Source organism: Piliocolobus tephrosceles, chromosome 14 (genome assembly GCF_002776525.5).
Source record: "Piliocolobus tephrosceles isolate RC106 chromosome 14, ASM277652v3, whole genome shotgun sequence".
Taxonomy (NCBI): domain Eukaryota; kingdom Metazoa; phylum Chordata; class Mammalia; order Primates; family Cercopithecidae; genus Piliocolobus; species Piliocolobus tephrosceles.
Window position 1 is genome coordinate 64,921,047 of NC_045447.1, and position 22,408 is coordinate 64,943,454.

Consider the following 22,408-nt stretch of genomic DNA (forward strand, 5'->3'; position numbering starts at 1 on the left):
TCTGTCGGCCTCCGGCAAAGAAGGCCGGCAGAGTTCCCCTCCCCCAAGCTCTCCGACGGAGTTCCGACATCCCGACAGGACTGGGAAGCTGGGAAGTCCCCCTGGCTCAATGGCGGAGAGCGGCTTTTCTAGGAGTGGGAGGGCAATAGGTGGGGCATGGGCGTGTCAGGGGCGTTCCGCAGGTGCGACCAGGTAAATCTTGGTCTCTTCGGATTGACGTCACCTGGTGCATGCCCAGTTGGTCTGCACCCTCCCTGGGCGCAGGCTGCATTTTCGCGCCCGCGGGAAAAGTTGGGGGTGGGGGATGAAGAACCCGGAAGTGCACCATCTTGCCTCCGTTCTCCAAACATCTATGATGTAGTGATTTTGCCCCAAACTTACCTTTTCCATTATTTAGTTCAGAAATTACTGTTCTATGTATGGTAAATGAGAAAAATTGTTAGATTCTAGAATTGTGGCTTCTATTCACAGTTTGAAAAATGAAACAGAAACGTTTCTAATTTCAAATCAGCAACAAAAAGAAAGAATCATCATGGGAAATGACAAAACGTTTTATGATGCGTGGTCAGGTTACAAATGGCTAGTAGTAACGCTAATAGGATTGGCACCAGGTAAAGAACATTTTTCAAGCAATCATTTTTTAGTTAACAGAAGTATAAATCGTTCTTCCTTCCTTTCCTCAATTTTTTTCCACGTACTGTTGTATTTTAAAAAGCATTTGTTTATCTTCTTCAAAAAATCTTCTTAAATATAAGACTAGGAGGCAGGAGGCTTCCAAGTCTAGTCTTGGCTCTGTCACTGTAAGTGTTTATCCAGCTTGGTTGATCTTTCTGGGCTCAGTTTCTATATCTGTAAAATAAGCGATTTGGATCAGGTGACCAATAAAGTCTCTTTTGATGTTAACACTATAATAAATAGCCAATATTTATTGAGTGCCTCCTATGTGTTGCGCACTGTTCTGAAAAGTTTACGTGTATTTAAACCTCATGGCATCCTATGATACCAGTGCTGTCGTTATCGCCATTTTACAGATGAGGGGACTGAAGCAGAAGAAAAGTAACTTAGTCTTACTAAGGTCATCAACTTAGTAAGTGGCCAAGCCAGGGTCTGAATTAAAGCCGTCTAGTTCAAGACCCTGTCCCCTTTATCACCCTGCTTGTACAGCGTGGCCACAAAGTCCCAATGTGTGAGATTTTAAGAAATAGCTGTTGAGGACCTGAAAACAAATATTAAGCCCAGTTGTAATCAAGTTTCAGCTTCCATGATGGAAGATTATGTTCAGAAGACCACAAAATTAAATTTTTTATAGAGAATAGAGGTAAGTACTGATAATCCTAATTGGCATGCATAATAATTTTATGGCCTCTGTATATGTAACCTCCTGATCTTTTTATATGAGAAGGACCCAGATTTGACCATAAATTTGTGTATTTTTAATATTCTTACAGTAAAATAATCTTGATATATGGTTTTCTGTAATTTAAGAAAAAACTATAAATAGGAATCCTATGAATTTCAATAATTGTTTCTAATGAACATTAAATTTAAATGAAAGTGATAACATTTATAAGTCTGTTAATTAAGTTATGGATTGAAAATTAGATTTGTGAACCTTCTGCCAAGTAGCTGTCTTTTGAAGATATTTCAGTATCTTTTAAACACTGTTTTTTGGGTCACAATTAATTTGAATGATGTAACTTTTAAAAATTCCAAACAAAAATAGCAATTTTATTGTAAAAAATAACTTTTTACAGTTTTAAAATACATGTTTATAACTAAAATTTGAAAATCTTAAATTTATATGTGCTTCTTAAATGACCCTTTTTTTAGGAGTCTCCTGCTTTCCACTCACTTTTTAAGTAGATTGTTTTCGACTCCCAAAAAGTTGACTTATTTTTTGACCATCTCCAACATATTTTTACAGGGGCCTTGGCTGGATTAATAGACATTGCTGCTGATTGGATGACTGACCTAAAGGAGTGCATTTGCCTTAGTGCATTGTGGTACAACCACAAAAAGTGCTGTTGGGGATCTAATGAAACAACATTTGAAGAGAGGGATAAATGTCTATGGTGGAAAACATGGGCAGAATTAATCATAAGTCAAGCGGAGGTAAGTCTTGCTTTGTCTCAAGATGAATTAATAATTGATACAACAACATATTTCCAATTTAGTTAATTATAGAATTAATCACATATTAGATTATTGCATCCACATTAAATGGATCCATCCTCAACACATTGCCGCAAGAAAGAATTAAGTGCCATATTGTTTCAAGAAGCTTTTGTACTAACTACGCAGTCATATAACAAATCCACTGGATTGTGGTGCAAATATATTTGAGCTGTAGTAGAAAAGAAGTGATAGTTATTGCGGTAGGATCTGTGTAAAGTTACTAAGAAGTCAAGTTATTAAAACTAATATATTACCAAGATTGGGAAGTTTAAATTATGAAAGTATGATTATCAAATAATTTAGTAAAATCAACCTTCTAAGTAGAGATACATTGAAGAAAATTAGAGATTTTTATTTGTGGCAAAACAGCATTTAAATGATTAATTTACTATGATCTACAAAGAATATTCTAGAACTTAGGATCTTACATGTGTATTTTTTACATGATGACATACGGATATATTTTTAAAATTTTATTTTAGCTGAATTTTAGATCTAAAAGGTGTATATTTGCGGTAAGATGAGTAGTATGCTGTTTCTCACCTGGCTTAATTGAATTGAGTAATTTAATGATCTTCTGGAAAGTTGCAGCAGAATGAAATCTGAGTGCTGATGTAATTTGTTTCCACCACTGTTTCCAAAAAGTGATTTGTAGGCAGAGGCTGAAGTATAGCTGAGATGTCTTGGTAACAATAGTTTAGGGATTAAAGTTTAGGGATTAAAATGAATGTGAAACTCATTTTGAAAATAAAACGGTGCTAGATATTCTAAACATTTATTAGACATTTATAATTGGTACTGTGAATTTGTAATGATGATCACCATCTCCAAAAGTAATAATAACATCAGTTTTTCTTATTACAGTAAAATCCATTGTGTATAAATTCTAACTACAGCAAAATTTAAAGCTAGGATATTTACCATTCAATTTATAATATATCAGAAACATCTTATAATGTGATACCATTAATTTTTCTTTTGTTTTTTTTTGGTTAGCTATTATTTTCCTCTCAAAACTTTATGGAGATCATTTTTCTGCTGCTTTAGTGGCTGCATTTGTTTTGAGGTCCATCAATCCATTTGGTAACAGCCATCTGGTCCTTTTTTATGTGGAGTATCACACACCATGGTACCTTTTTGAGCTGTTTCCTTTTATTCTCCTAGGGGTATTTGGAGGGCTTTGGGGAGCCTTTTTCATTAGGGCAAATATTGCCTGGTGTCATCGACGCAAGTCCACCAAATTTGGAAAGTATCGCCTTCTGGAAATCATTATTGTTGCAGCCATTATTGCTGTCATTGCCTTTCCTAATCCATACACTAGGGTAAACACCAGTGAACTGATCAAAGAGTTTTTTTACAGATTGTTGTCCCCTGGAATCCTCTTTTCTTTGTGACTACGGAAATGACATGAATGCCAGTAAAATTGTCGATGACATTCCTGATAGTCCAGCAGGTGTTGGAGTATATTCAGCTCAATGAAGTTATGCCTGGCTCTCCTATTTAAAATCATAATGACAGTATTCACTTTTGGTATCAAGGTAGGTGCTAATGTAAGGTGATATTTGGGCAATGTTGGCACGTTCAAAACATATGTGGAATGGCAGAGGTTGTTCCATAAATGACTAAAAAAGTACTTTTGAGTTTAATTTTAAGTAATGAAAAAGATAATTCCTTAGCATATATTGTTGAGCATGTTATTTGTTGCCATTTAACAAATTACTTATTTGTAATTTGTTAAGGTACTTAACAAATTAAGCTTAAGGTTTTTACTTAAGGTAAACTTAAGTAAACTTAAGGTAACTACTTATTTTGTTCTTGATATTGGGTCAGCCATTTAGGAAGGGCTCAGCCGGGCATTTTTTGCTTGTGGTCTTTCACATAGTTGTTATTAGACATGGCAAGGGCTAATCATCTCAAAGTTCCTTTTTTCATTTCCTTTTTAAAAGTGTTTTTGTGGGTACACAGTATTTATATGTAGTTCTGTGGTAAATGAAATATTTTCATACAGGCATGCAGTGCTTAATAATCTCAGGGTAAATGGAGTATCCATCACCTCAAGCATTTATCCTTTGTGTTACAAACAGTCCAATTATGCTCTTAATTATTTTTAAGTGTACAATCAAATTATTATTGAGTATAGTTCAAAGACTTCTACATTCATGACTAGCACCTAGGCTGAAAAGATTCAGACACCTGGGCTCGTGGAATCAATCACGCACACTCTCTCTCTCATGCTCGCTTGCTCGTGCTCTCTCTCTCTCTTTCTTTTTCCTCTCTCTCTGTGATTTTTCTAGGGTGGTGGCCTCAGGGTAGATGTATTTCTTACATCATAGCTCAGGGTTCCAAAAGCAAGTGTCCCAAGAGGGCTGTTTTTAGTGTAGCCAAAGAAGTCTTGCAGCATGACTTGTTTAATTCTATTCATTGAGGCAGTCACAGAGGCCCACCCTGTTCAGAGGAGGGACGTACACTTAGTGGGACAAGTGTCAGAGAATTCATGATCATATTTTAAAACAACTTTTATTAGTTTCCCATTGCTATTGTAATAAATTACCACAACTTAGTGGCTTAAAAGCCACACAAATTTATTATCTTACAGTTCTTGAGATCAGAAGCCTGACACGGATCTCACTGTGCTATAATTAAGGTGTTCATAGGGCATCCTGGAGGCTGTAGGAGAGAGTCTGTTGTTTTGCCTTTTCTGGCTTTAGAAGCTGCCAGCATTCCTTGGCGCCTGGCCCTCTATTTGCATCTTCAAAGCTAGCAATGGCTGGTCAAGTCTTTCTCTTGTTTCATCACTCTGACACAAACTGCTAAATCTCTCTTCCACATTTGAAAAACCTTTGTAATTACTTTAGGCCCACCCAGATATATCAGAAAATAATCTATTTTTTAAGGCAGCAACTTTCTTTCTGCAACCTTAATTCCTCCTTCCCATGTAAAGTAATGTAATCACAGGTTCTGGGAACTAAGCTATGGACATCTTTGAGGAGCCATTATTCTGCCTCATACCAGTATAGGATGTTAGCTTGAAAGGACACTGCAGACTCAGTTAAATTACTAGGTCTATAAATACATGCCTTTTTCCTTCAAGGAATTAAGGCAGCTGGGCCTTATGCCCTGGGACATTGCTTCTTTTGGATTTATAAAATAACAAAATTTGTTGATTAATGATCTATCAGTAAACATAATTTCTTATATGACTATCAGGGATATATATGGGGAAGCACATATCAGCTTATTCTTGTTCTTTAAATTACTATACCTGTACTTCATGTAACAGTATATGCTTTTACAGATATAAATTAATATGGAATAACGACTTTGTTTCTACAAAATTGGAGTGATATTAGTTTTTGAAATAAGGTCTCTCTTCTCTTGTCCTCAGTCTGTAGTCCACTGAGTATCAAGAGTTAAATAATAGAAAAGCCTGGGCTGGTTGTATGCCTGTAATCCCAGCACTGTGGGAGGCCGAGGTGGGTGGATCACAAGGTCAGGAGATCAAAACCATCCTGGCTAATGGGGCGAAACCCCATCTCTACTAAAAATACAAAAATTTACCAGGCTTGGTGGCATGTGCCTGTAGTCTCAGCTACTCAGGAGGCTGAGGCAGGAGAATTGCTTGAACCCAGGAGGCGGAGGTTGCAGTGAGCCGAGATTACACCACTGCACTCCAGCCTGGGCGACAGAGTGAGACTCCATCTCAAAAACAAAACAAACAAACAAAATAATAATAATAATAATAAAATAATAGTAATAATGATAGAAAAGCCTTAAAGTTTTACCTTTTTTCTTAGGGGATCAAGTTAAAAGAGCTGTTAAAGCTCTTTTTTTTTTTTTTTTTTTTTTTTTTTTTACAATAAGTAAGTGTTCTGTAACTCCCAACTTTCTCACAGTCAGTTTATCTGTAAGAATTTGGAGGCAATTGGCAGGCCTTTGTTAAGTCTTACCTTCAACTTAGCTCTGGCTGAAGGATCATACCTGGCAAGAGAGTATAAAACACACTTTGATTTTTTTCTATTGTGCATCCTTTTAATGATCCTAATAGACTCAAACATGCCATCATTTTGTGTTTGGCTCATTTCATATTCAGAAGAGTTTATAGCTCTTACTCTTTCAGTAGTCATTTATTATCTTTAATTTTTTAATTTCTTTTTTTTTGAGACAAAGTCTCACTTTGTTGCCTAGACTGGAGGGCAGTGGCACAATCTCAGCTTGCTGCAACCTCCGCCTCCCAGGTTCAAGCGATTCTCCTGCCTCAGCCTCCCAAGGAGCTGGGATTATAGGTGTGCACCATCACACTGGGCTAATTTTTGTATTTTTAGTAGAGATGGGGTTTCGCTATGTTGGCCAGGCTGGTCTTGAACTCCTAACCTCAGGTAATCTGCCTACCTTGGCCTCCCAAAGTGCTGAGATTATAGGCATGAGTCACTGTGCCCAGCCTCTTTCAGTAGTCTTTAAATGATCTTGCTTATGATGCTTCTTATCCCTATTATCCTCATCACATTTAATCAATAACTATTTTCTCTTTTCAATTGATACGTATAAATAGACTTACCTGAGAGATATAGATTTGGTTCAGACCACCACAATAAAGTGAACATCATAATAAAGCAAGTCACAGAAATGTCTTGGTATCTTAGTGCATATAAAAGTTCTGTTTACACTGTGCTGTAGTCTGTTATGTGTACAATAGCATTATGTCTTTAAAAAAAGTAATACCTTAATTTTTTTATTATACTTTAAGTTCTAGGGTACATATGCACAATGTGCAGGTTTGTTACATAGGTGTACATGTGCCATGTTGGTGTGCTGCACCCATCAACTCATCATTTACAGTGGGTATTTCTCCAAATGCTATCCCTCCCTGCTACCCCCACCACACAACAGGCCCTGGTGTGTGATGTTCCCCTTCCTGTGTCCAAGTGTTCTCATTATTCAATTCCCGCCTATGAGTGAGAACATGCGGAGTTTGGTTTTCTGTCCTTGCAATAGTTTGCTGAGAATGATGGTTTCCAGCGTCATCCATGTTCCTACAAAGGACATGAATTCATCCTTTTTTATGGCTGCATAGTATTCCATGGTGTATATGTGCCACATTTTCTTAATCCAGTCTATCATTGATGGACATTTGGGTTGGTTCCAAGTCTTTGCTATTGTGAATAGTGCTGCAATAAACATACGTGTGCATGTGTCTTTGTAGCAGCATGATTTATAATCCTTTGGGTATATACCTAGTAATGGGGTGACTGGGTCAAATGGTATTTCTAGTTCTAGATCCTTGAGGAATCGCCACACTGTCTTCCACAATGGTTGAACTAGGTTAAAGTCCCACCAACAGTGTAAGAGCCTTCCTATTTCTCCACATCCTCTCCAGCATCTGTTGTTTCCTGACATTTTAATGATTGCCATTCTACCTGGTGTGAGATGGTATCTCATTGTGGTTTTGATTTGCATTTCTCTGATGATCAGTGATGATGAGCATTTTTTTCATGTGTCTGTTGGCGGCATAAATGTCTTCTTTTGAGAAATGTCTGTTCATATCCTTTGGCCACTTTTTGATGGGGTGGTTTGATTTTTTCTTGCAAATTTGTTTAAGTTCTTTGTAGATTCTGGATAGTAGACCTTTGTCAGATGGGTAGATTGCAGAAATTTTCTCACATTCTGTAGGTTGCCTATTCACTCTGATGGTACCTTCTTTTGCTGTGCAGAAGCTCTTTAGTTTAATTAGATCCCATTTGTCAATTTTGGCTTTTTGTTGCCATTGCTTTTAGTGTTTTAGTGATGGAGTCCTTGCCTATGTCTGTGTCCTGAATGGTATTACCTAGGTTTTCTTCTAGGGTTTTTATGGTTTCAGGTCTAACATTTAAGTCTTTAATCCATCTTGAATTAATTTTTGTATAAGGTGTAAGGAAGGGGTTCAGTTTCAGCTTTCTACATATGGCTAGCCAGTTTTCCCAGCACCATTTATGTATTAAATAGGCAATCCTTTCCCCATTGCTTGTTTCTGTCAGGTTTGTCAAAGATCAGATGGTTGTAGATGTGTGGTGTTATTTCTGAGGCCCCTGTTCTGTTCCATTGGTCTACATCTCTGTTTTAGTACCAGTACCATGCTGTTTTGGTTACTGGAGCCTTGTAGTATAGTTTGAACTCAGGTAGTATGATACTTCCAGCTTTGTTTTTTTTGCTTAGGATTGTCTTGGTGATGCAGGCTCTTTTTTGGTTCCATATGAACTTTAAAGTAGTTTTTTCCAATTCTGTGAAGAAAGTCAGTGGTAGCTTGATGGGGATGGCATTGAATCTATAAATTTAATCTATAAATTGGGCAGTATGGCCATTTTCACGATATTGAGTCTTACTATCCATGAGCATGGAATGTTCTTTCATTTGTTTGTGTCCTCTTTTATTTCATTGAGCAGTGGTTTGTAGTTCTCCTTGAAGAGGTCCTTCACATCCCTTGTAAGTTGGATTCCTAGGTATTTTATTCTCTTTGAAGCAATTGTGAATGGGAGTTCACTCATGATTTGGCTTTCTGTCTGTTCTTGGTGTATAGGAATGCTTGTGATTTTTGCACATTGATTTTGTATCCTGAGGCTTTGCTGAAGTTGCTTATCAGCTTAGGAAGATTTTGGGCTGAGACGATGGAGTTTTCTAAATATACAATTATGTCATCTGCAAACAGGGACAAGTTCACTTCCTCTTTTCCTAATCGAATACCCTTTATTTCTTTCTCTTGCCTGATTGACCTGGCCAGAACTTCCAACACTATAGGAGTGGTGAGAGAAGGCATCCCGGTCTTGTGCCAGTTTTCGAAGGGAATGCTTCCAGTTTTTGCCCATTCAGTATGATATTGGCTGTGGGTTTGTCATAAATAGCTCCTACTATTTTGAGATACATCCCATCAATACCTAATTTATTGAGAGATTTTTTAGCATGGAGGGGTGTTGAATTTTGTCGAAGGCCTTTTCTGCATCTGTTGAGATAATTGTGTGGCTTTTCTCATTGGTTTCGTTTATGTGATGGATTGCATTTATTGACTTGCATATGTTGAACCAGCCTTACATCCCAGGGATGAAGCTGACTTGATTGTGGTGGATAAGCTTTTTGATGTGCTCCTGGATTCGATTTGCCAGTATTTTATTGAGGATTTTCTCATCGATGTTCATCAGGGATATTAGACTAAAATTCTCTTTTTTGTCTCTGCCAGGCTTTGGTATCAGGATGATGCTGGCCTCATAAAATGAGTTACTGAGGATTCCCTCTTTTTCTATTGATTGGAATAGTTTCAGAAGGAATGATACCAACTCCTCTTTGTACCTCTGGTAGAATTCGGCAGTGAATCTGTCTGGTCCTGGACTTTTTTTTGGTTGTTAGGCTATTAATTATTGCCTCAATTTCAGAGCCTGTTATTGGTCTATTCAGAGATTCAGCTTCTTCCTGGTTTAGTCGTGGGAGGGTGTATGTGTCCAGGAATTTATCCATTTCTTCTAGGTTTTGTAGTTTATTAATGTAGAGGTGTTTATAGTATTCTCTGATGGTAGTTTGTATTTCTGTGGGATCAGTGGTGATATCCCCTTTATCATTTTTTATTGTGTCTTTTGATCTTCTCTTTTTTCTTCTTTATTAGTCTTGCTAGTGGTCTATCAATTCTGTTGATCTTTTCATCTTTTCAAAAAACCAGCTCCTAGATTCATTGATTTGTTTGAAGGGTTTTTTGTGTCTCATCTCCTTCAGTTCTGCTGTGATCTTAGTTATTTCTTGCCTTCTGTTAGCTTTTGAATTTGTTTGCTCTCGCTTCTCTAGTTCTTTTTTTTTTTTTTTTTTTTTTTTGAGACGGAGTCTCGCTCTGTTGCCCGGGCTGGAGTGCTGTGGCCGGATCTCAGCTCACTGCAAGCTCTGCCTCCCGGGTTTATGCCATTCTCCTGCCTCAGCCTCTCGAGTAGCTGGGACTACAGGCGCCCACCAACTCACCCGGCTAGTTTTTTGTATTTTTTAGTAGAGACGGGGTTTCACCATGTTAGCCAGGATGGTCTCGATCTCCTGACCTCGTGATCCGTCTGTCTCGGCCTCCCAAAGTGCTGCGATTACAGGCTTGAGCCACCACGCCCGGCCTTCTCTAGTTCTTTTAATTGTGATGTTAGAGTGTCGAATTTAGATCTTTCCTGCTTTCTTTTGTGGCCATTTCGTGCTATAAACTTCCCTGTAAACACTGCGTTAGCTGTGTCCCAGAGATTCTGGTACAGTGTGTCTTTGTTCTCATTGGTTTCAAAGAAAATCTTTATTTCTGCCTTCATTTCGTTATGTACCCAATAGTCATTCAGAAGCAGGTTGTTCAGTTTCCATGTAGTTGTTGGGTTTTGAGTGAGTTTCTTAATTCTGAGTTCTAATTTGATTGCACTGTGGTCTGAGAGACAGTTTGTTGTGATTTCTATTAGTTTACATTTGCTGAGGAATGTTTTACTTCCAATCATGTGGTCAGTTTTAGAATAAGTCCAATGTGGTGCTGAGACGAATGTATATTCTGTTGATTTGGATTGGAGAGTTCTGTAGATGTCTATTAGGTCTGCTTGTTGCAGAGCTGAGTTCAGGTCCTGGATATCATTGTTAACCTTCTGTCTCGTTGATCTGTCTAATATTGACAGTGGGGTATTAAAGTCTCCCATTATTATTGTGTGTAGTCTAATTCTCTTTGTAGGTCTCTAAGGACTTGCTTTATGAATCTGGGTGCTCCTGTATTGGGTGCATATATATTTAGGATAGTTAGCTTTTCTCGTTGAATTGATCCCTTCACCATTTTGTATTGGCCTTCTTTGTCTCTTTTGATCTTTGTTGGTTTAAAGTCTGTTTTATCAGAGATTAGGATTGCAGCCCCTGCTTTTTCTTGCTTTCCATTTGCTTGGTAGATCTTCCTCCATCCCTTTATTTTGAGCCTATGTGTGTCTTTGCATGTGAGATGGGTCTCCTTAATACAGCACACTGATGGGTCTTGACTCTTTATCCAATTTGCCAGTGTGAGTCTTTTAATTGGGGCATTTAGTACATTTACATTTAATGTTAATGTTGTTAAATGTGAATTTGATCCTGTCATTATGATGTTAATTGTTTATTTTGCCTGTTAATTGATGCAGTTTCTTCCTAGCATCGATGGTCTTTACAATTTGGCCTGTTTTTGTAGTGGCTGGTACCAGTTGTTTCTTTCCATGTTTATTGCTTCCTTTAGGAGCTCTTGTTAAGGCAGGCCTGGTGGTGACAAAAATCTCTCAGCATTTGCCTGTCTGTAAAGGATTTTATTTCTCCTTTGTTTATGAAGCTTAGTTTGGCTGGAAATGAAATTCTGGGTTGAAAATTATTATCTTTACTTTAAGAATGTTGAATATTGGCCCCCACTGTCTTCTCACTTTTAGGGTTTCTGCTGAGAGATCTGCTGTTAGTCTGATGGGTTTCCCGTTGTAGATAACTCGACCTTTCTCTCTGGCTGCCCTTAACACTTTTTCCTTCATTTCAACCTTGGTGAACCTGATAATTATGTGTCTTAGGGTTGCTTTTCTCGAGGAGTATCTTTCTGATGTTCTCTGTATTTTCTGAATTTGAATGTTGGCCTGTCTTGCTAGGTTGGGGAAATTCTCCTGGATAATATCCTGAAGAGTGTTTTCCAACTTGGTTCCATTCTCCCCATCACTTTCAGGTACACCAGTCAAACGTAGATTGGGTCTTTTCAGATAGTCCCATATTTCTTGGAGGCTTTGTTCATTTCTTTTTACTCTTTTTTTCTCTAACCTTGTTTTCTTGCTTTATTTCATTAATCTGATCTTCAATCACTGACACCCTTTCTACCAATTGATCAAATCGGCTATTGAAGCTTGTGCATGCATCATGAAGTTCTCATGACATGGTTTTCAGTTCCATCAGGTCATTTAAGGTCTTCTCTATACTGTTTATTTTAGTTAGCTACTCATCTAATCTTTTTGCAAGGTTTTTAGCTTCCTTGTGATGGGTTCAAACATCCTCTAGCTCAGAGAAGTTTGTTATTACTGACCTTCTGAAACCTACTTCTGTTAACTCGTCAAAGTCATTCTCCATGCAGCTTTGTTCCATTGCTGTGAGGAGCTGCAATCCTTTGGAGGAGAAGAGGCGCTCTGATTTTTAGAATTTTCAGCTTTTCTGCTCTAGTTTCTTCCTGTTTTTGTGGTTTTATCTACCTTTGGTCTTTGGTGACCTACAGATGAGGTTTTAGTGTAGATTACTTTTTTGTTGATGTTGATGGTATTCCTTTCTGTTTGTTAGTTTTCCTTCTAAGAGGTCCCTCAGTTGCAGTTCTGTTGGAGTTTGCTGGAGTTCCATTCGAGACCCTGTTTGCCTGGGTATCACCAGTGGAGGCTGCAGAACAGCAAATATTGTAGAACAGCAAATATTGCTGCTTGATCCTTCCTCTGGAAGCTTCATCCCAGATGGGCAGCCACCTTTATGAGGTGTCAGTTGGTCCCTACTGGGAGGTGTCTCCCAGTTAGGTTACATGGGGGTCAGGGACCCACTTAATGAGGCAGTCTGTCCATTCTCAGAGTACCCTTGTTGGGAGTAGACTATAAAGGGGCAGAGGTGGAAGGAGGAGACCACCTAGAAGGCTCTTAGAATAATTCAGGTCAGATATGGTGGAGATCCGTACCTGACTGAAGCTGGTGGAGGTGGTGAAAGTGGTTGGATTATAGCCATGCTGAAGGTGGAATAGATAGGACTTGTGAATGGGTTGGATGTGGAGTGTGGTAAGTGAGAAATCACAGATGTTTGCAAAATTTTTGACTGAGTAATGACAGAACAATGGAATGGCCACTGGCTGAGTTGGGAAAGACTTTAAGAATAGATTTGGGGGTGGGGTGTTGTGTGCAGAGGAATTTTGGTTTTAGACATTGTTTTAAATATCTTACAGATTTCCAAGTGGGGGTGTCACATAGGCATTAGCTTGTATCAGACTCGAATTCAGGAGAAAGGCCCAGCCTGAGCTTCACAGGGGCAGCATCATCCTGAGACAGGAGAGTACCATGGATTGAGTGCAGACAGAGAAGAGGTACAAGGACTGAGCACTGATGTATACCTATGTTTAGATTTGGGGAGGTGAAGAACCAGCAAACGAGGGAGCCGCCAGTGAGGTTCAGTTGGGAGTAGTGATATTCAAAGAAGGGTATTCCACTGGTGAATTTATTAAAAATAAATTGGGTGTGGTGGCTCAGGCCTATAAATCTAGCACTTTGGGAGGCCAAGTGGAACAGGATCATTTGAGTACAGGAGTTCATGACTAGCCTGGGAAACATAGGCCAGATCTCTACAAAAAATCAAAAAATGAAAATATGAGCTGGGCATGGTAGCACGTGCCTGTCTGTAGTCCCAGCTACTTAGGAGACTAAGGCAGGAGGATTGTTTGAGCCTAGGAGTTCAAGGCTGCAGTGAGCTATGATGGTGCTGCTGCACTCCAGCCTGGGTGACAGAGCAAGCCCCTGTCTCAAAAAAGAAGGATATTCCTCTAAACCAAATGAATAATGATTTCAAGGAGCAATGATTAACTGTCACGTGTTGCTGATAGGTGAAGTAAATGAGGGCTCACAATGGACCAGTGTGGAAATAAATAACTTCCCCCAGAGCAGGTTCAGCACAGTGGTGGCAAGCCAAAGCCTGAAAGGAGTGGCTCTGCCAGAGATTGGAAGAAGAACTGAAGACAACTATTGCAATTCTCTATGAGGTTTTCAGAAAAGTAATGCGTGATAGTTTTAAGAGGCAGGATATTATAGCTTTTTTTTTTTTTTGCTGTTGGTCATTTGACAAGGAAAATTAATCTGAGATTGATTGGATTTTAAGATGCAGGAAATTACAGCTTTTTTTGTTAATGATAGAAATGTTTGAGATAAAAAATAGAAGAGTGATCCTTGAGTAGGGAAAGGAGGATGGGGTCTTGGACACATATTCAACCTTCATAGAAAGGAGGAAAGGCAGAGTATAATGGGTAGGAAAGGCAGAGCATAATGGGTAGTTGGTAAGGCAGTGCAATTCTGTTGAAAGTATTTTGGTTGCTTCTATTTTCTCAGTGAAATAAACTGAGGATGGGGTTGGGGGTTGGGGGTTGAGAGATGAGACAGTAGGATCGATGGGCATCCAGCATGGCCAACTTGAGGTTAAAATAAGACGAGCTGCCATGGTTGTATTTTTTCTCCAGCCACCTGATACTGAGCAGACTCAGGTAAGGAATAGGCAGTTTTAAAAATTTAGCTTGAGGTTAACAGATAAATACAACAAATGGAGAGAAGGGCAGTGGAGCAGAGGATGTGAGGAGGGATTGTAATGATGTGGAATAGAATCTCAAGGCTGGGTAAAGAGGGAATCAGGAATGGAGTGGGTGAAGAATGAAAAAGGTGGTTACATTTGTGAATTGTTGGGGACTGTTGTGTTGAAAAATTGTCGGGCTACTAGTGGGAAAGAGAGGGAAGGATGAGTGATGATGTTAAGACCAATGTGATTTGGTCACCTTTTCTAATAAAATATGTGTGAGCTAACTGTTACTGTAATGTTTTAATATAAATGCTTGAAATTGAGATTTGGGAGGTTTTCATTACTGGTACTGAGAAGGTACTAGTTTCTAGTTTGTCAATCAATCCCTAATCTAGATCATTGAAAGAGTAAGTCAAGGAACTGAGAGGCTAGTATTATAGGGATCACCTACATATATATTATTATTGTTTTTTTAGACAGAGTCTCACTCCATTGCCCAGGCTGGAGTGCAGCGACATGATCTCATCTCACTGCAACCTCTGCCTCCTGGGCTCACGTTATCCTCCCACCTCAGTCTCCTGAGTAGCTGGGACCACAGGTGTGCACCACCATGCCTGGCTAATATTTTGTACAGACAGAGTTTCACCATGTTATCCAGGCTGGTCTCAAACTCCTGGGCCTAAGCTCTCTGCCCACCTTGGCTTCCCAAAGTGCTGAGTTTACAGGTATGAGTCACCTTGCCCATCCAGACATTAAAATTAATTATGATAGGAATAGTTTGGACAGAACAACATTAAGCCGGAAAGGTCAGTGTTTGAGGTAATACAAAGGTCTTAGGACACTACCGAGTAGTTTGTAGCAATCTGTTTTGTAGCTTTCATTTTTCCTTGGGTGTTATTCTACATACATGTTTGAAAGGTTACATGGAAACTCCGTTATTGAACTCTGAGGGGCAAGCTTAGCTAAATTTGAACTGGGTAATGATTTTCTGTTAAATCCTGATTGGATCAAGGTTCTTTATTCATGAAAGAGTCTAGGCACTTAAACTGTGTTCTCAGAGAACAGAGCTATATAGATGCCATTTGGAAGCTACTATAGCCATTGAGTGACCAGATCCTAGGTAGGTAATATTTAGTTAACTAGGTTTAAATGGACTATGCCTTTAGTGAAGGAAAAAGATAAGGAAGGCTTGGTATCTTCCTGTAGGGAACTTGCTCTTTAATGAAAAAGGTTCACCAGTTGGAAGATCAGTACCTCCTGAAACAGGTTAGTAGCCCTCCGAGCCAACTGGTTGGAGTTTGAGACTGGAAATCCATATTTCTTGTTACTGTCTTCAGGAAACCCCATTCACAACTGTATTATCCAAATTATAATCACCATATTCTTAGGGTTTGTGTCCAATTTCTGTCTTGGTTCTGATATGCCCAGCCTCCTGAAGATACACATTCATATTAGGTTTCTGTAAGGAATGGATGAAAAGCCGATTCACCTTCTTTTGTCCTCTTTCATTTGTTCCTTGCTAAGAAATCCTTCTAGAATCCTTATTACAGATCATAAGGCATATAAAAAAAATTCTCCCAACTACACAGTTGAGATTGTTGGATCACCAATTGGCAAAATTAAAGGAATCTAATATTTCTAGCTAAACAAATCTTTAATGGGAGATACATGAATTTGGTATTTTTTAAATGTGTTAACATTAGGGGCAGTATTTAGAAATAGTTGAGCACCTTAGAAACTAAAGAAATCTGAGGAACAAAGCTTGAACTTCTAAAATTTTATTTAAAATTCATAGTCTAAAACTATTTAAGACCAACGTGACTTGGTCACCTTTTCTAATAAAATATGTGTGAGTTAATTGTTACTGTAATGTTTTAATATAAAACAAGTTAATAGTTCAGATGGTTCCAGGGCCTGGAGCTACTTACATAATTAGAATGGCAGTTCCTTAAAACCTGAGACCTCCCCATTACAGCTGTAAAAGTTCCTGTACAGTTATGAAAGGGAAGCTGAAGATGTTTTCAGTTTCATTTTGGTTATTATGCAAAATGTGCCTACCTTGAAGAAAGCATCTTACCTGCCTCCAAAGGCAGCATGAGCCATTGGCAGAAAGGGTGCAAATTTCGGTTGTAGCAGAGATTTTTGACCCCAGAAGGCTTTGTGTCTGAGAAGTCAAGAATCCTTAACTCCCAAGCATCTTATCAGTTTCCCAGCTCATGCCAGTTTAATTCTATCTGGCACTTAGAAACATGTGACGGGGTCATTTTATTCAATAAGTGCAATTCCAAAGGTTTGTGTTACTGAGGGGGATCTATATCCATAAAATATATGCCCTTAAGAAGCTTGCAGCCTAATTGGGGAGCTGAGGAATGCTACTTATATTTAAAATTCTAAGTGTTGTTTTTAAATTGTCTACTCATACCCTTATACAAAAAAGAGTAAGCACCTCAAATATATTTTAAGGAGACAGCTGACAGTAAGAACTTTGGAGAAATTATTTGAGTAAATCAAGCCAATCTTACAAAACATGGAGGTTTAACTAGATGACTTGGGGGCTTTTGTATCTTGAACTTTATAGAAAGGGGAAAAAGTTTATACGATCCTCAGTCCCATCCATGAAGTTAGCTACTCTGCATTTCATGGTCTTCCCTCTACTTTTTTTTTTTTTTTTTTTTTGAGACAGAGTCTTGCTTCTGTTGTCTAGGCTGGAGTGCAATAGCATGATCTAGGCTCACTGTAACCTCTACCTCCTGGGTTCAAGTGATTCTCCTGCCTCAGTTTCCCAAGTAGCTGGGATTATAGGCATGCGCCACCACACTTAGCTAATTTTGTATATTTAGTCGAGATGGGGTTTCACCATGTTGGCCAAGGTGGTCACGAACTCCAAACCTTATCCTCCCAAATGCTGGGATTATAGGCGTGAGCCACTGCACCTGGCCCTGCCCCCTACTTTTAAGGTGAAGGACATATCATCAGGTTTAAGGAAAATCTGGATCTAGTAAAACACAGCTGTCCACAGATTCACACTAAAAATCCAGTGAAATAATTTGCAGTGAAAAACTTTAAAATCTAAATTAATGGCATAGTGATTATTATCTTATACTAATACTGTATACTGTGTATCAATATACTAGGCTTTATTAGTAAATGACAGAGTCAAGAGAAGATTGAAAATAATATACCTAATGGGATAACTGGACTACTTGCTGGGAGTCACCTGGAGATACTACCCAAAATGCAGTTTGGGTAGGTCAGGGTCAGGCACCCTGGAAGAGTGCTGATTGTAGTGTCATGAGTTTCCTTCTAAGTTTCCTTCTGTTCCCCTCCTCACCCACTATAAACCCAATCCTTAAAGCTACAGCTATTAACTCAAGAGTCAGAAGAAATATTCTTAGTTGCCCATATGATAAATATTGAAACAGGACTCTGTAAGGATGGTCTAGTTAGCCACAGGCATTAGACAGTGGCTTCCTGTGACATATCAGAGGGTGACTTCAGTTGTCTTCCAAAATGTGATTAGGGTCACCATTTAGATGATTTGACTGCCATTTGCTTGTACATTAAAGAAGGAAAACCAGGCAGAAGAACCTTACAAACGTTTTTAGTAAATGTTTATTTTTTGTATTCCTTAAAAACAAAACAAAAATTACAAGTTAAATACTAGTCCTTTGAAATACTGTACACCAAACAAGCCACCTTACTCATGCAGCAAGTTGGTCTATGTTCTCTTTACTTCTTTTTGCCAGATGATCCTTAATAGTTTCTGCAAACGGATTCCTCTTCAACAGATTATACGCAAGAGGTAAAAGCTGGCCAGCAACTTTATGAAAATACTGAAAAATAAAAATATAACATTAAGCAGAGAACATAGCAGATATCCTAATAAGTAGCAGAAAATATATAAAAAAGCACTTGCTTAACAAAGGCTACTTCCAAAATCATTTTAGCTACACCATCAAGTGATTAGCGAACACAATTTAGGGACAGGCACCTGGCATTCAAAGAGGCAATCTTGTTGCTCTAGAAGACTAATGGCATATCCTGAAAATAAAACCAAATTAAATTTGAGTTTCCTTATTCCCTTAGGTTTCATCAACTTTTTCTCACCCCAAACTATGCCCACAAATACTTTTTATTCTCTCCAGTGTATTCCCAGTCAAAAGTTTAAGTTTTCTTTTCCTTAACTGATTCTGTAAGAACAGTTACGCTGAAAGTGGGTTTTCAGGTCATAGTCCCTTTATCCTCAAAGTCCTTCTCTCCCTGATCCCCAACATGTACCACCTTGCAATCCCTGTTAAGAGTCACTGCCTTAGGTTTATCAAAAGATTTTAGATTACTGCTATTATCTACATATATCACCTTTTTGTTGATCATAATAAACATTTAGCCCTTAACATGTGGTAAGTGCTGTGCTAAACCTTTTTATAACTCTTACATGTTATTTCATTCTCAGAACAATTAAGTTTGCTACTCACTGGTTCATATCTTATGGCTCTACTTATTTATGGCTAGGGCCTCCTTAGCAGGTCAAGCACTACTTGGATTGGTCAATGACTGTCATTCGGGCTGTTAAACATTTTGATTAACTTTACTGCTAACTATCTATGAGGTGGGAAAAGAAAAGTAGTATAATATAGTTTATAGCAGGGTTCTCAAAATGTACACCCCTGACCAGGAGCATCAACTTCACTTGTTGGAAATGCAAATTCTCAGGACCCACCCTGTGACTCAATCAAACTTGGGGAGGGTGGGGAGAGCGCCAGTGTATGTTTGGATAAGCCCTCCTGATGACTCTGATCATGCTAAAGCCGGAGAGCTACTGGTTTAGTCTTGCTCCTCCCAGAGTGGTCTGTAGAGCAGCAGCATTACCATCACCTGGGAGCATGACAGGTATGCAGTCTCAGATCTCATTCTGGACCTACCAATAGAGTGCAGTTTTACAATGTCTGCGGGTGAGTCACATGTATTTTACGGTTTGGGAATTACTGCACGGATTTAGGCACTGACTCTGGAATCAGAATGCTTGTGTGAACCTGGGCAAGATGCTTTGCCTCTCTGTGACTTGGTTACAAAGTAGGTTAAATGAGAATTAAATGATCTGTGGATGGGTATGCACTCGTGCACGTGTGCAGACACAGCTTACAGGTAAAGAGACAGAAACAGAGGTGTTGGAAAGCTTGCCCAATCCTACACACTGGGGAAGATGTGATTTACAACCAGTTTAGCCCCCCCCTTACAGTGTTATTATAAGAAGCTTCAACGGGTTAAGAACAAACTTAGTTGTGATTTGCTAATCATTGTCACATTAACAAACTGCAAGTCAATTGTACCTCCTGGCAAAGGACACTAGGCAAGAGCAAGAAGATTAGGTCCTTCTTTCTTCCATTTTGCTACCACTTCAAAACTAAATACAGAAGGATCTAATGCCTAGAATATTAGACTGGACATAAAACTCCAGAACCATACCTACAGTAGGGTAACAGGCTTTACTCTAGGGCACTACAATTTAACATCCATCACCCCAAAAGTTTAAGAGACTGCTCATCTCTACAACAAATGTGCTTAACCTTTCCCAAATGACACATTAATCATGCTTCTTAAAGTTCTCTCTGTGAGCAGAGACATGAAGAAAAGATGACTTAGAGTAGAAGCAGAAGACTGACCAGTAGCTGCAGCCCACACTGGTCCCATCAGAGACCAATTGCCTCTGGCTTCAAAGAGGAGATACAGGACAGATCAGCCTGTCCAAGTGTAATATAATACAGGCTACATTTTTTCCAGTATCCACATGAAAAAAGAAACAGTTGGGGCAGGAGGAGGAGGAGGAGCTAAAAAAAATTAAAAACAGGTGAAATTAAGGTATTGTATTTAACCCATATTCCCAAAATAGTATTATGTCAACATATAATGAATACAAGAAACATTTAATCCTGTTTTAATTTACAAACTTAAACTAATTAAAATTATACACAATTACAGGCCAGGTACAGTGGCTCACACCTGTAATCCCAACAGTTTGGGAAGTTGAGGTGGGTGGATCACTTGAGCCCAGGAGTTTGAGACCAGCATGGGCAACAGAGTGAGACCTTGTCTTTATGTGGAAAACAAAACAAAAAACACCAATTAGCCAGGCATGGTGGTGTAGACCTGTAGTCCCAGCTACTCAGGAGGCCAAGACAGGATAATTGCGCCACTACACTTTATCCTGGTGACAGAGTGAAACCCTGTCTCTCTCTCTCTCTCTCTCTCTCACACACACACACACACACAGAATACAGAATTAATAATACAAGTTACAAATTTTGTTCCTTAGTTGCAGCAGCCACATGTGAGGTACTCAGTGGCCATCGCACTGGACAGCTTAGCCACATTCATCTTCCCTATGGCACTCCTCTAAGTGGCAGGGGTACAGCAAAAACAAGTCCATATGAATAGCTGCCATCTAAGACCTCTCTCTCTCTACTGGCTGGAGACTCTGCACAGTAAAGTTTGAGAAGAACTGCATTAGAGAACTGGTTTAAATGCAGATGTCCAGGTCACAACCCCAGAGACTGGTAACTACCAAGGCTAGTTAGTTCTGTTCTGAAAAACAGATGGCCAAATATGTGTGTTGGGCAGGAATACATGGTTCCTTGAGAAGGTGCTAAGTGTGATTTCCCTTTAAGTTTTATCTCCCCAGAACAGGATGATCAATAGAGGAATACCAGCAGGGCTGTTCACAATAAGGGAATGGAGATGAGAAGAAAAGAGTTAAGAAGTGATTTTCATTCTCGATGTTCAAGATACCAATAACTAGATTATGTGCAGTGGTCCCTTTTGAAAGTGTTTTTATACTTATATATGAAGCAGTTCAGGATCTTGGGCTTCTGAAAGCTAAATCATTTTACATGCAGATGAAAAAATGTTCACAAAGAACCATAAAAACACACACGATTTCAAAAATTACTGTTTTGCAAGATGACTGTAATGTCAAAGGTTCAGAAGTAGTTTCAAGAAAGTAGGCAACTGGTTAAAATTCTTTAAATTCTTAAAAATAACTACCAAATTTTGAGCACTGAGGCAAGCATTTTGCTAAGTATCTTAATACTTGTTTATACACCAACTTCCCCTATGAAGTGAATACCATTAATTTCATTTTACAGATGAAAAAGACAAGGTTTTGTGGGGTTAAATAATTTGTTCAAGGCTGCACAGCTACAAACTCAGTTTGAATTCAGGCATGACTGACTCTAAAACCTAAGGTTACTCTTTATTACCAAGGTCTGGCAACTGTCTCACAAAAGGTATATGGACATACCTTCCTACAAATGCATTACCATATATGCACGTGTTTACATATGAAATATATTACCATCTGTTTCAGGGAGCTCTCTGTCCCCGACATCATTTTCATCTACTGGAACAACCAAGCCTGCACAATCAAAGGTCTTTGTCACAACCGACGTTAAAGAAAAGAATCAAATGTAATCATGGTAAACAGACATTAAAAAAAAAACCAAATACATAAACCCTCAACATTTCTGCTCAAAGGTAACATTCAATGACATTTTATTTCAGTAAATTTGGACTCTAGGGTAAAAATTTAACAGTTTTTTTCTCAAAAATTAGCTAAAAGTCAAGCACTTGAAGTAATCACAGAACAGTGAAATAATTGGCTTTAACTGTGCCAATCACTTGGAAGTCTGCATCCTGATTTGTTAAGGAAGAACCCAATACATCCTAGGAGGCAAGCCAAAATATCAGTTTCCTCTAAGGTCAAAGTACCTTCTTGGTAGAAAGCACAGAAGAACCTGGGTATAAAAGAAAGACAGCAAGAAACAGTTTTTGTCCGTAAGAAGATATGGTAGGACAGAACTCCTCTCTTCTATCCTGCCAAATTCAGAGCCCCGTATTTTTACCTGGAATATTAGGCTTGTTTGCAAACTTCCCAAAAGTAGGGCAGTTTCTAGGTTTGTGGTGTCTTTTATGGAGGCAAATCACA

The 22,408-nt window shown here is 38.7% G+C and overlaps 1 pseudogene; it reads right to left on the minus strand.

The window, feature by feature from the left end:
* Positions 1-3,335: 3,335 nt before the first annotated feature.
* LOC111543239 overlaps positions 3,336-22,408 on the minus strand; it is a 34,532-nt pseudogene continuing 15,459 nt past the window's right edge.